The sequence below is a fragment of the Jaculus jaculus genome, chromosome 15, assembly GCF_020740685.1.
Source record: "Jaculus jaculus isolate mJacJac1 chromosome 15, mJacJac1.mat.Y.cur, whole genome shotgun sequence".
Taxonomy (NCBI): Eukaryota; Metazoa; Chordata; class Mammalia; order Rodentia; family Dipodidae; genus Jaculus; species Jaculus jaculus.
In genome coordinates, this window is record NC_059116.1 from 42,701,362 (window position 1) to 42,713,602 (window position 12,241).

Sequence of the window (12,241 nt, forward strand, 5' to 3'; positions counted from 1 at the left end):
CACCTGAAGGACCTAATTAACTGGTTAAGTCTTCTCAGTATGACCAGATGTCCACAGCCATAGCAGAACAGAGACCATCTCCGGCTGTTGGAAGGTGAGGAAGAAGGAGAGCACCCTAAAAAGGCCTCTTAAGTGCCAGAAGGTTATTGGTATGCGCTTTCTCTGACAGAGGGGGATTTTAGAACTTGGATACATGCACGGGCACGCACACACACACACACACACACACACTCTCTCACACACACACTGTCCATCTAAGACTGCTGGCTCTACTCAGACACTGATTAGTGCCTCAGCATGGGAAAGATAGCCCCTAGGCATTACTCCTGTCCTCTCAACTTGTGGAAGAAACTGGGTAGGAACAGTTATTAGAGTTGCTTCTGTGGAAATATCTCCCAGCTGTAGACATCTGGCTCTCAATGAGCTCCTACAGGAAATGAAGGGTAAGTCTGGACTGTGACAGAAGTCTTTGTTCTGTGGTCCCCGTCTCAACACTAGAATGCCCATAGTACAGAGTTCTCCATCCAACTTCATCACTTTGTTAATGAAAGGTAACAAGCTCCAAAACATACACAGGTTATACAATTCTATAGAAGTTAAGTGGTAAAATTTTACAGGACACACAGCAGAAAATAAATATTTGCTGAACTACCAACTTTCAGCGATGAATGCTCCAGGGTAAACTCTACTCTCCTTCATTTGTAAATATGCAAACCCTAATTGTAATGCTTGACTATATTTGAAATCACCTAGAAGAGACACTTCTGGGCTTATCTGAGAAGGTATTTCAGAGAGATTTAACTAAGAAGGGAAGTCTTACCTAGAAGGTAGGTGACATCCCCACAAGGGCTTGAGCCCTTGACTGCATAATAGGAAAAAAGGAGAAAGTGAGTTGAGCGCCAGCATTCATCTTTCTGATTACTGATGTAGATACAATATAACCAGTTGCTTTATAATCTCCCCACTGTGATGCCTCTGTCATGAAGGGCTGTGCCCTTGAACTAACGGCCAAAATAAACCCTTCTTGTGTTAAGCTGCTTTTGTCAGACATTTTGCCATACCGATAAAAAGGTAACTATTTCACTAATAATTATGATATAAAATTATTGGTGTTTAAAATTATAGCAGTGATGGATCATTAATATTTTTTAAAGAGTAAATTATGTCCAGCAAAACCTCTGAGTCAAAATAATAATTTTTTTTTGGAAAAAGCTTATTCTAAATAGAACACAAAATAATTCAAGCACTCAAAAATTTAAGCTGAAACTCTTCATTCCACATAAATTATGCAAACAAGAAAGGTCTTTGTTTTCATTTCAGAAACTAAGTTAGTTGTTAGCCAGTCTCCTCACTGAAAAATACTTGCACTCAGTAAGAGAGGATTTACTCAAGGGCCTGGATTCAGTCCTTAGGTGCCTGACTTTGACCTTGGTGAAATGTTGTCTGGGGTCCTGTTGTCTCTAACTCTGTTCTCAAGATGCTGACGTCTGCTGGAGATTTGGTTTCCCCATCACTGTACTGAAGCTACTCTGTGTGATCACTGCATTGTCATTGTTTTTATTCTCAGGAGAGTGTTGGCTGGCGGGTGCTAACAAAGCATCACTTGGGCGGGACAGCTCTAAGACCTTTTGCCGCGTACATGGAGGTGGAGTGGCTCGGCTCTGAATGTACTCCTGGATATCTCCATCTCTGCCTGACGTCCATCCAGGATCTGTCACAACACCACTCCAAAATGTTGTATTCAGTGTAAGAAACATCATAGTCACCATTAAAAATAGGCCCAACTTTTCCAGAGACACAGCAGACTTTAAGGACCACAGCATTTCTTTGACATAGATATAAACTCATCACCTACTGATATAAAATTTATTAGAATCCTATTCATTGGCAGATGAATTTTAATGTCTGTTCTTTGCAGAGCATTGTAGGCAACCCAGGAAAATTTTGACCCCAACATTTAGAAAGCAATAATATTTGAACTCTAGGTTAATGAATCAGAATTAAATGAATGCTTGCCAGTTTTAGTCATGAATTTATATTGAAGATGCAGTTCTGAGCAATTTAAAGCTCTGGTCAATTTCTGTATAGTGCAATTAAATGATTTACTGTTTTAGTTTCTATGCAATTCTATTTTATTTAACTAAAATTATTTTCTTTGGGAATCATTCTTCCTGTGGAAAATTTACAATTATCATTTGATTCATCAATCATGTACAAGATTTTACAGTAATATTTTTACCAGTCTGAATTTTCTTTCATGACAGTTATTTCTACTGTAAATAAATGGATTAGACTCTCCAGATCAAAACTTAGGCTACAAACTAGGTTCTTTTATCAATTTGTAATCAATAATGCATTTTTTTCACCATGTAGTTTTAGCCATTTCCAGTTTTATGTGCAGACCATTTCCACTGAGGCTAAGATTCCTGAGTCAATGTCTGCAGTTTTGGAAGTTATTAACATGGTAGGATTCTTCAATTGATTTTTCTTTTAATTTTGCTGTTTTCAGTTTCAGTTTTTTTCTCAATTTAACTTTGCTGATTATGTCTTACAGTCTTTATTTATTTCTTGGAACAAAATACCCTTGGCGAGTCTAAGGCCTTATAAGGGCAAAGTCAATGAAGATGGGGCTAAAATGTTTTCTACTTCACTGACAAACCCTCTCACTGTTGTAATGGAGGGAAGGAGAGAGCCTTTTTTTTTTTTTTTTTTAACAGAGGACTCAAAGTGATCATGACCTCCAGAATTCATGTTTAATTTTCCCCAAACACAGGCTTGGACCAGGATGACCCAGGAGGACACAATTGAACATACAAATAAGACAAGTGTCTCCAAACTAAAATGAGTACAGTTGAAAGGAAAAAAAAAAATGTGGGAGGAAATCAGTCAGAAATTCCAATAGACTCAATAGACTAGAGTTTTAAAACTTCATATCAAACTTTTTTTTTTTTTTTGGTTGTTTGAGGTAGGGTCTCATTCTAGCCCAGGCTGACCTGGAATTAACTAGGTAATCTCAGAGTGGCCTCAAACTCATGGCAATCCTCCAACCTCTGCCTCCTGAGTGCTGGGATTAAAGGCGTGGGTCACTACACCCAAAAAACAGTTTTTACATGTCAAATTATACTTCATTTCATCCTAATTTATAATTTTAGGACAAACATGGATTTTCTCCCTTTTTAAGCTTTCTATTTTAATATTGTAAATAGCTAATTGCTTTGATTTATTTTGTTTTTAGTTGTTTTATAACAACAGTATGTTTTCTTGTTTCATTGTCTGGACCAAGCCCAAACTTAAGATCTCCTCCCTGGGTTTCTGAGTGTGTTACTCCCTTTCTGTTTCTCTCTTGTTTTCTCCCGGTTCCCTTGTCTGCTTCCCTTAGAATTTCATAGCCTCCCAGTGTCCAGAGAAGGCTGCTCTGGTTCTCAGAAGGTGCATTGACTGGTCCTCTACTGGCATTCAGAGTTTATCAAACCTGTGCCATTGGCACATCAGGATGACGGATTGAAGTTTTAAATTTTATCATATGTATTCATGTTATACAGACAGACCAATACAATTTCCCAAATTACAAAAAGAGTTTTATCGAGCTTGCCTGACACAAATAATGCATTTATTTTCATCAAGGGGCTTCCTAGATGAGAAATCAAAACATCTTTCAAACATTTAATATAATTACCAGATGCTAAGTAGCCATGTCCTCTGTTGATGTTGTTGATTGGACTTGCTACAGAAATTGAGAAAGTCAGGATTAAAGTGTAAGAAATAAAGTTAAGGGAATTAAAAATTTAATCTATTGCTTAGGTGCCTTTGTGCTCCCAGGTGACTACTGTTTCAGACGTCCTGCTTGTGAGTTGACTTAAAATTTATCTGTGTAGGTAGAGAGGTGACTCAGAGGTTAAAGGCACTTGTAAAGCCTGATGACCTGGGTTTGATTCTTCAGTACACATGTAAAGCCAGATATACAATGTGACATATACATCTGGAGTCTTGTTTGTAGAAGTAGGAGGCTCTGGCATTCTATCATGTCTGACTGTTAAATAAATGAGTGTCAAAAAATATCTGTGAATTGTTATAATTTATTACCCTTTGAGTTTTCAGCTGATTGTTAGGGTACTACACACATACACACATACACACACACACACATACACACACACACACACACACACTCCTTACTTCCTTCTTTTATTCCTTCCTTCTTTGTTTCCTTCTATCTTTTGACATGTATATTTGTGTATGTATGTGCATTTGTATGTGCTATCCATGAATGTACATATGTTCATGTGTATGGATGCACATTTGTGTGCATTTGTGTGTGTGTGTGTGTGTGTATGTGTTTGGAAGCCAAAGGTTGACTTCCAGTATCTCATCAGTTGCTCTTACCTTATTTTTTGAGGCAGGATCTATCCCTTAATTTAGAGCCCACCAATTTGGCTAGACTAGCTAGGCATAAGCCTCTGTAATTTTCCTGTCTCCACTTCCCCAGTACTGGGATTACAGGCATGTGTCACTAATCCTGGCTTGGTGTGGGCACTGAGGATCTAAGTTCAGATTTCTGTACTTTAAGGCAAGCAGTTTACTACGAAGTTGTCCCCTAGCTCCCACTTGGGCTTTTTCATGATTCTAAGTGGGGGAACATCTCATTGGCCTACTTCCCATCACCTGGTCATGACATTCACTTAGCTCTAGCTCTGTGTTGTCACCACAGAGCAAGTGTTGTGGCTTAGCAGAGGAGATGAGTTTATGACTGCTGAATGTTCCTTCCAGCCCAAGATATCCATAGGCTGTCCTGCCCTTGCAATGTCACATACTCTGGAGAGGTGAGCAGTATTCCCAGGTCCCAGGTATCTGCAGGCTGCTTAGCCCTCAGCCAGCCATTCACCCTGGAGTGTTGACCAGTACTCCCTGGTCCTAGATAATCCAGGCTGTCCATACCTCAGCCAGCCACATACCCTGGATAGTTGATCAGTACTTCTGGATCCTAGATATACAAAAGCTGATCATCCCTCAGTCAGCCACACACCCTGGAGAGCTGACAAGTACTCCTGGGTCCTCTTCAGGCTGGGGCTGCACTGGAGGCCAATTTCTTACAGGTTCTGCCCCTGAAAATCACTCGCACTCTGCTAAGAGCCTAAGATTGCTCACTTTGAGAATAGGATTTGAAAACTCACATAGGAGATGATTCTCACATTTCACGTGTGCATGTTCCCTCAAAGGCAGTAACATATGGAACAATAATTATACCAAGATTTTCATCTGTCATTACCATATTTAACATCTTTTGCTACATACAACATTCATTTTTTTTAAAAATCCTTGGCTCAAGCTCAATGTTTTCCTCCTAAATGAGCAACCTTTGTTGAGTTTCCATGCACTTTATCACATAGGCTTAGCTTATCTGCCTCACCCAGTTCATGAACTGCAGCAGAATGTTTCTCAGAGTAGCTCAATCTGGTATCACTGATGAAGCAAGAGAACACAATGTGCCCATTTCACATTTACCCTTGGAAACTACTACTTCAGTGTCTGAGGCATTTATCATGGTCTTTCTCCTCCTCTTCCTCTTCTACCTTGTTTGCTTCCCCATCTTTCTCTTATGTCCCTTCTTCTCTTTCTTTTATCTCTTTTCTTTCTCTTTCCTGTCTGCTAAGACACATCGTAGGCAGTCACCATATCCTCGTGTTGCGGACTTTTTCTGAAAAGGTCACTCTAATGCCAGTGCGAGTCAAAGTCGAGTTTATTTCCTGGGGACCAAAGTAACTTCAGTGTTAAGCTGAGGTTTTACTTTCATTTTATAGTGTTCACAGCCAAGGGGAGGGGAGAGCTAGCAAGCAGGCAGCTGGTTTACAGAAGCAGGACGTGACAGCTTGTTCAGTCTATATGATTCAAAGCAATTTGTCAAAACATACCTATAAATCAACATGCATATGAATCATGTTGTCGGGTCACCCTAACTATGAGCTCGGTTATACTCTATTTTAGTCTAAACTGTCTTTCCCTCTTATTGTCCCTCTGAGTCCCCTGTAAACAGTTTCTTCTTTGGGATTCCTTCAGCTACTGACAGAGATAAGTTCAACTCCTCAGCAATTAACTCTCACAGTGACTTAGCACAGCAGTTCAGTTTTTAGCTTCTTTTCCACTACAATTTCTAGCAGTTGTCTTTTGAATTTAAAATAGAACAAGCAATGTTTGTCCTATTTCCATTAGAAGTTTGGGACCCAAAAGCCAGTGTTCCTCACTTTCCTTCTTAATTGATACCAAGTTCAGTTTCTACCAAGCTGTGAACTCTTGTTTCCATGCCCATGGACTGTGATCCTCCGGCTCTGCACCCTGGCTTTTCTGTATTTCTGACTTGGCTCTCACCATGTTCCTCGCTGAGCACACGGGCACATCAGTTTTCACTTGAACAAAATTTATGGCTCCTAAGGAACAAAAGAGGACACTGTCTCTCAGGTCTGATCCTCTGTCACATACCAAACAGTATCAGAAATGTCATCTAGATTTTCCTCCTTTAATACAATGAGGTTGGTCTCATTATCTACTTCCTATGTGGAGAAAACTAAATGTCATTGAGATATTTAGACTGAAAACAATCTTTTCACTCCAAGGGAAATGTGATTGTTTATCAGAGGGCTGATCCCAACCAGCTGCTAGTTGAGGGCAGATTTTAAATTTCCTCCTCTTTGTTCTCTCCTGCTTATCTCTTCTCTTCTCTCCTTCTTTTCTTTCCTCTCTTCTTCCCTTCTTTCTTCTCCCTCTCCTAGTCTCTCCTTCACTCTCTCTCTCTCTCTCTCTGACTCTCTCCTAGGCTGGCTTCAGAACCACAAAGGCAAGCTATCATCCATTAGTATTTTTCTTCTAAATTGCTTATATTTAGCATAGCACTGTAAGAAGGATCGAAATATCTTCATCACGTGAGAGTAAAAAATGATGTCATCAAAATAGGAGAGGGACTAGTTGGAAAGAAGGGGCTCTTGCGAGGTAATAGAGGGGAACACGTGGGGTGGTGTAGGGGATTATGATCAAGGCACATTGTATGTATGAATGTAGCTTGTCAACAAGAAGTTCAAAAAGCAAACAAAAAATAAGCATCCAAGTGTGTCTGGTTTGTTTCATGTTCTCTAATATATTGATAGTCTGTAAATATATGCCTTGCTCAAACTCTGATTAATCCATTGGTTATTTTTGCTTGACTTCAATATTTGGAGACATCATACACTTTTAACATGCATGTACTCTCTGTTTACATAAATGAACACAACTTATGTGCTCAAAAACCCATTTATCATCACTGTTTCTAGGTATTAGACTATCTTTTCAAATGCATGCTTGGTATTTCTTTTTACATGGTAACTAGACAATACTAAGTAACTTGCCCAAGGCCATTTATTAAGTGGCAGACCTGGGACATTGTGGCAGGTCTCTCTGACCTTCCTGCCCTTGCTTTTCTCTTAGTGTTATCCTCTGGGCTTTCTGGTAGTGTTCCTGGCCAGCTCTGACTCCTGTAGTCATTCCTGGCTCAATTAATGCTGCTGTCTTCATTTCTGTTTTCTGAGCTCTTATCAGGGCCACCTCCAGCCAAGGCTGAACTTTCTGACTTTACTCTCTCCTGTTTCTTCTGTTATGTCTCTCCTGTTGACAATAATATTTGCAACTTGAGTGACAGAGAGTGACTGATATCCCACTCATCTCACTGTCAGGAGTCCGGCCTGTCAGCAGTTGGTGAGTGATACCACAGCAATGGCACTGATCATAAATTGCTCCTGTTAGCTGTGGTGGTCACTTTAACTGCCCAAATCCTGGAATTCTGGATGGTGTCTTCCTGATAGAGTGCTTAAAGAAAGAGCTTCAATACTTGGTGTTTTGGTTTTTCACTTAAGCAGGATGCCCCTGACTCCTTGGCAGTCCACATTTCTTTATTCTAGGAAAACATGAATCATTCGTGGTAGAGCACATGCTTCTTTCTATTTTTCTTATAAATGGAATTTATTAGTTCTGAAAAGGAATTGTTAGCTTCATTGTCTTTTCTCAAAATGCCCAAATGAAGTAGTGACATTTTTGTTGCTTTTCTTTCTATTCTCAACTTCCTCTTCCTTCTTACTTTACCAAATCCATCATATTAATAACTTGTTCTTACTCAGTGTTTAATTAGGTTTCAGGCTCTAGTTTAAGTCTCTTTGTTTTAATTGTGTGTATGTGTGTGTTAACGCCAGGGGGCATGCGTGAAGATGAAAGGACAATCTTCAGGAAGCAGTCCTCACCTCCCACCTTGTTTATGGGCAGGTCTCTCATTACTTACTACTGCATTCTCTAGGAGAGGTGATCTGTAAGCTTCTGGGATTCATTTATCTCTGCTTCCCGATGTCCTGTGGGTGTCTTGGGATTACAGATGTTCACACGACTGCATATGGCTTTTATATCTTCTGGGGATCCAAATTCAGGTCATCATGCTTGCATAGCAAAACACTTACTCACTGAGCCATCACTCTAGGTCCAAGAATCTTATGTGAATCCACTCACATAACCCTTCAGACAACGCTGTGTGGGAGGGACTGCTTAGGGCAGTGAATACTGGTTCTATCCTGAGTAGGAATTATTAACACAGACCCAAGTGAAATCTCAGGGGGTGTGCAGTGCTGCTTTCCTGACACTCCATTATGAGGACAAGAAAGTGGAGATTCAGAGATGTCAGGTAACCTGACCAACTTTATGCTGCGGCACACACTACATGCTGCGACTTAAATTCATGCTCAAGAGTTTGGGTGCTCACCAGGGCACACCACCCCTTGTCCCTTGGTTTACCAGAAAGCCTGGGACAAAGAAGGGTCAGGTTCATAGTTTAGGTAGCTATAAGTAGTAAAAATGCTCGTTTCAACAGATGTTCTTTAGCTGGGGCTGCAGCTCAGTGGTGGAACACTTACCTAGTATAATCATGGCACCACAAAATGAAAACATAAAAGAGATATAAGAAACCCATGTTATGCTGAGGTCATACCAGCCTGTAATTCTAGCACTCTGGAAGTAGAGGCAGAAAAATCTTGAGTTGCCCAGTGATTCCAAGGCCAGCATGAGCTGGTCTATACAGACTCCGTCTCAAAAATATCCAAGAGCTGGGCTGTTTCTCAGTGGTAGAGCACTTGTCTGACATGCATAAAACCTTGAGTCCTGTCCCTAGTACCATACTTAATTTCCATGTTTCTGGGGATTTGGGACTTAGTGCTGGATAGCATGCTCCCAAAACACTTGCTGTCATGAATAACACTCCTCAGACTATGGGAGGTCTTCCCCATCTCTGTTTTTCTATGTCTTCACAGAAGCCCTGTATCAGGAGGGCTTGTAAGCTAAGCACTGTGGGATCCAGAGGCAGACAGTGCTTTGGATTCTGCTGTGGGTGTGAGAAGAGAAAATGAGAAACATTCATAATATCTGCAGTCTCTTCATTCAGGAGGCAGGAGGTCATCAATTCTTGCAGTAGGCCTAGGACTCATTTCTTCTTGCTTTCCAGGCTCTATTTGATAGATCAGGGGTATTTACAAATGGCCATGGTGGCTGAAGAGCCCTGGCACTATTTATTGATTTACACAGTTTCCAAATATAGATAGATGATAGAGAGGAGATAAATAGACAGATGAGAGATAAATGGATAAAAGTAGAGATAAATGATCAAAGATAAGTGGATGATTAACAGAGAAATAGTAAAGATAAACGATGGATAAAAGATAGATAGATGGTAGATGATAGATAAAGGTTAGTTAGATATAGGCAGGTATAGATTTAGCTGATGATAATATACATAAACAGTGATAATACTTCCTTACATTAATGATTATATAGACATTGAAACTTAGTAAAATTTTAATAAAGAAACAATAATATCTGAACTTTTCAAATTATTGCATGACTCACCTTATAAAGATATTTTAAAAATTAACTCACTAGCTTCAATTTAATTTTGCTCTTTGATTTTAATATTTAGAAGACAATACCTTAAATACATAAAAGTTTTAAATATATAAGTTTTCATCTTTGTACTTTTATATGGTTCTAATTTCTAATTCATTAAAATGCATTCAAAAGTCGATATTTGTGCATTTTATGCCAATTATATTTTGTTCTTGAATTGTCAATGGTTATGTTATTAGGCCCCCAAGTTATATGTGAATATTTCTAAATAACCATAATCAATGATTATATTATAATTAGAGCATGATGGCCCAACAAAAAAAAGTACTTGCTTCCAAAATCTGCTGGCTCAGGTTCAACGTCCCAACACTCATGTAAAACCAGACACTTTCACTCATTCACAGTGGCAAGAGGCCCTGGCATGACCACACACAGGCACACACATGCAGATAAATAACTTTTTGACAAATAATTGAATTCATACATCTTTTATACTTTGGTCACAGGGTCATAAAATTGTAATTTAAAGATATTTCTATTATGTATTAACCATACTCTAAAAAAATTAAATGAAAAACTTCCAAAGTGGGGGTGGAGGGATTGCTCAGTGGTTAAAGCACTTCCTGAAAGCCTAACAACCTTGGTTTCATTGCCCAGTACACAAGTAAAGCCAGTTGCACAAAGTGAAGCATACAGCTCGAGTTCATTTGAAGTGGCTAGAGACCCTGGTGCACCCATTCTCTCTCTCTTTCTACCTTTCTCTTCTTTTTGTTTCTCTCTGCTAAAAAACAAAAACTAAATAAATAAAAATATCCCAAAGATTTTCATAGCACCACTTCCTCTGTCATTAAATTTATCATATATGTGTACATGTGTGTGTGTATATATATAAATATATATATATATATATATATATATATATATATATATATATATATGTCAAACATGTCATTTTCTTAATGTATGAATTCCATACTGATGATATTTTTTCTTTTGGTTTGGTGTGTTTCTCAATTGTTTGTTTATTTTTTCTCATTGATCAAAATTCAGCCCAGAATAACAACTTTCCTTTTTGCTAAAGATGTGCTAAGTACTGGACTTTAGCATAACTAGGTCAGTTATTCTGCTCACAGCAATAGTGCTATATCACTGGATTGTTTTTACATCACTAAATTTTGAAGGGATAACCAAAGCGACATATTAATCTTCCTTTTATGTAATTGTGAAATCACTGTACCCCAACTTAGCAGACATCTTGAACAATGAGAAATGACTTAGTAAGAGCAAGTGATAGGAGCTTCAGGTTGAGTTAGAGAGATTTATCATATTTACTTTAGCAAAGTTTCTGCCGAAATCTAAAATAAAATCTTTTTTATTTTCTTCCTGTGGAACATTGCCTCCAAAGATCTACATGTAATAAAGAGAAACACAGTTGCGTTATAGAAGCAACAATGTGTGTATATGATGTGAACTGTGGGAGGTAGAGTGGTGACCCTTTAACAAGTGGTGGGGGCTCCCACCCTCGTCCTGATGCCTCCCCTCCATGGCCATCAAGTGACAGATCATTTGAAGTCAAAAGTAAACCAGTTTCTATATCCAGCTTAGGGTTGTACCTGATTAATTATTCATTCTGCCACTTGGCAAAAGGACTGTCACTAATAAATTCTAATAAACAGGAGTAGGAAGATTTTATTCCTGCTATTCTGAAGCAATTAGAACAGTAGTGCTATTTAGCAATGCAGATGTTTTATTATTGTGTTGTTTATATGGAAACAGATATGACATGGAAAGATATATCAAATAAGCAGGAGAGGGACTAAACCTGGCTGCCCTGATTATGCACGCTCATTCATAATGGAGAAGTATGCCATGGACTCTTTTAAGATGGATTACCTATTTTTGGAAAGCTTATTCATATTTTAATATTTAGATGTGTCAATACCTCCCTTGTACAATATTTATGAGTGCCTTGTTTAAATTGTACCTTAATTGGTTTAGTCTCCAGACCTGTTAGACATGATGCTAATACCCAGTGGGAAGTGAGCAGGGTGGATAATGATACCATACTGTGGTGGCTTCTGGAGAGCTGGTTGGCTGTACATGGTGTGAAACAGTAATTGTACGGTGGCTCTAATGTGTTATTTGGTGCGTGATGTTTTACCCTTAAATTGTCTCATTTTCTATTATGATTACTCTGTTAGGAGCAGACCCTTGTACCCATATTTTATTTTCTGCAGTCAGCAGGCAGCATTCTGAAAAGAAAAGATCTCTATTAATGAACTGATAAAGAATTAAAATAATTAGATGACACACATGATGGGTACATGCTCCATCCAGC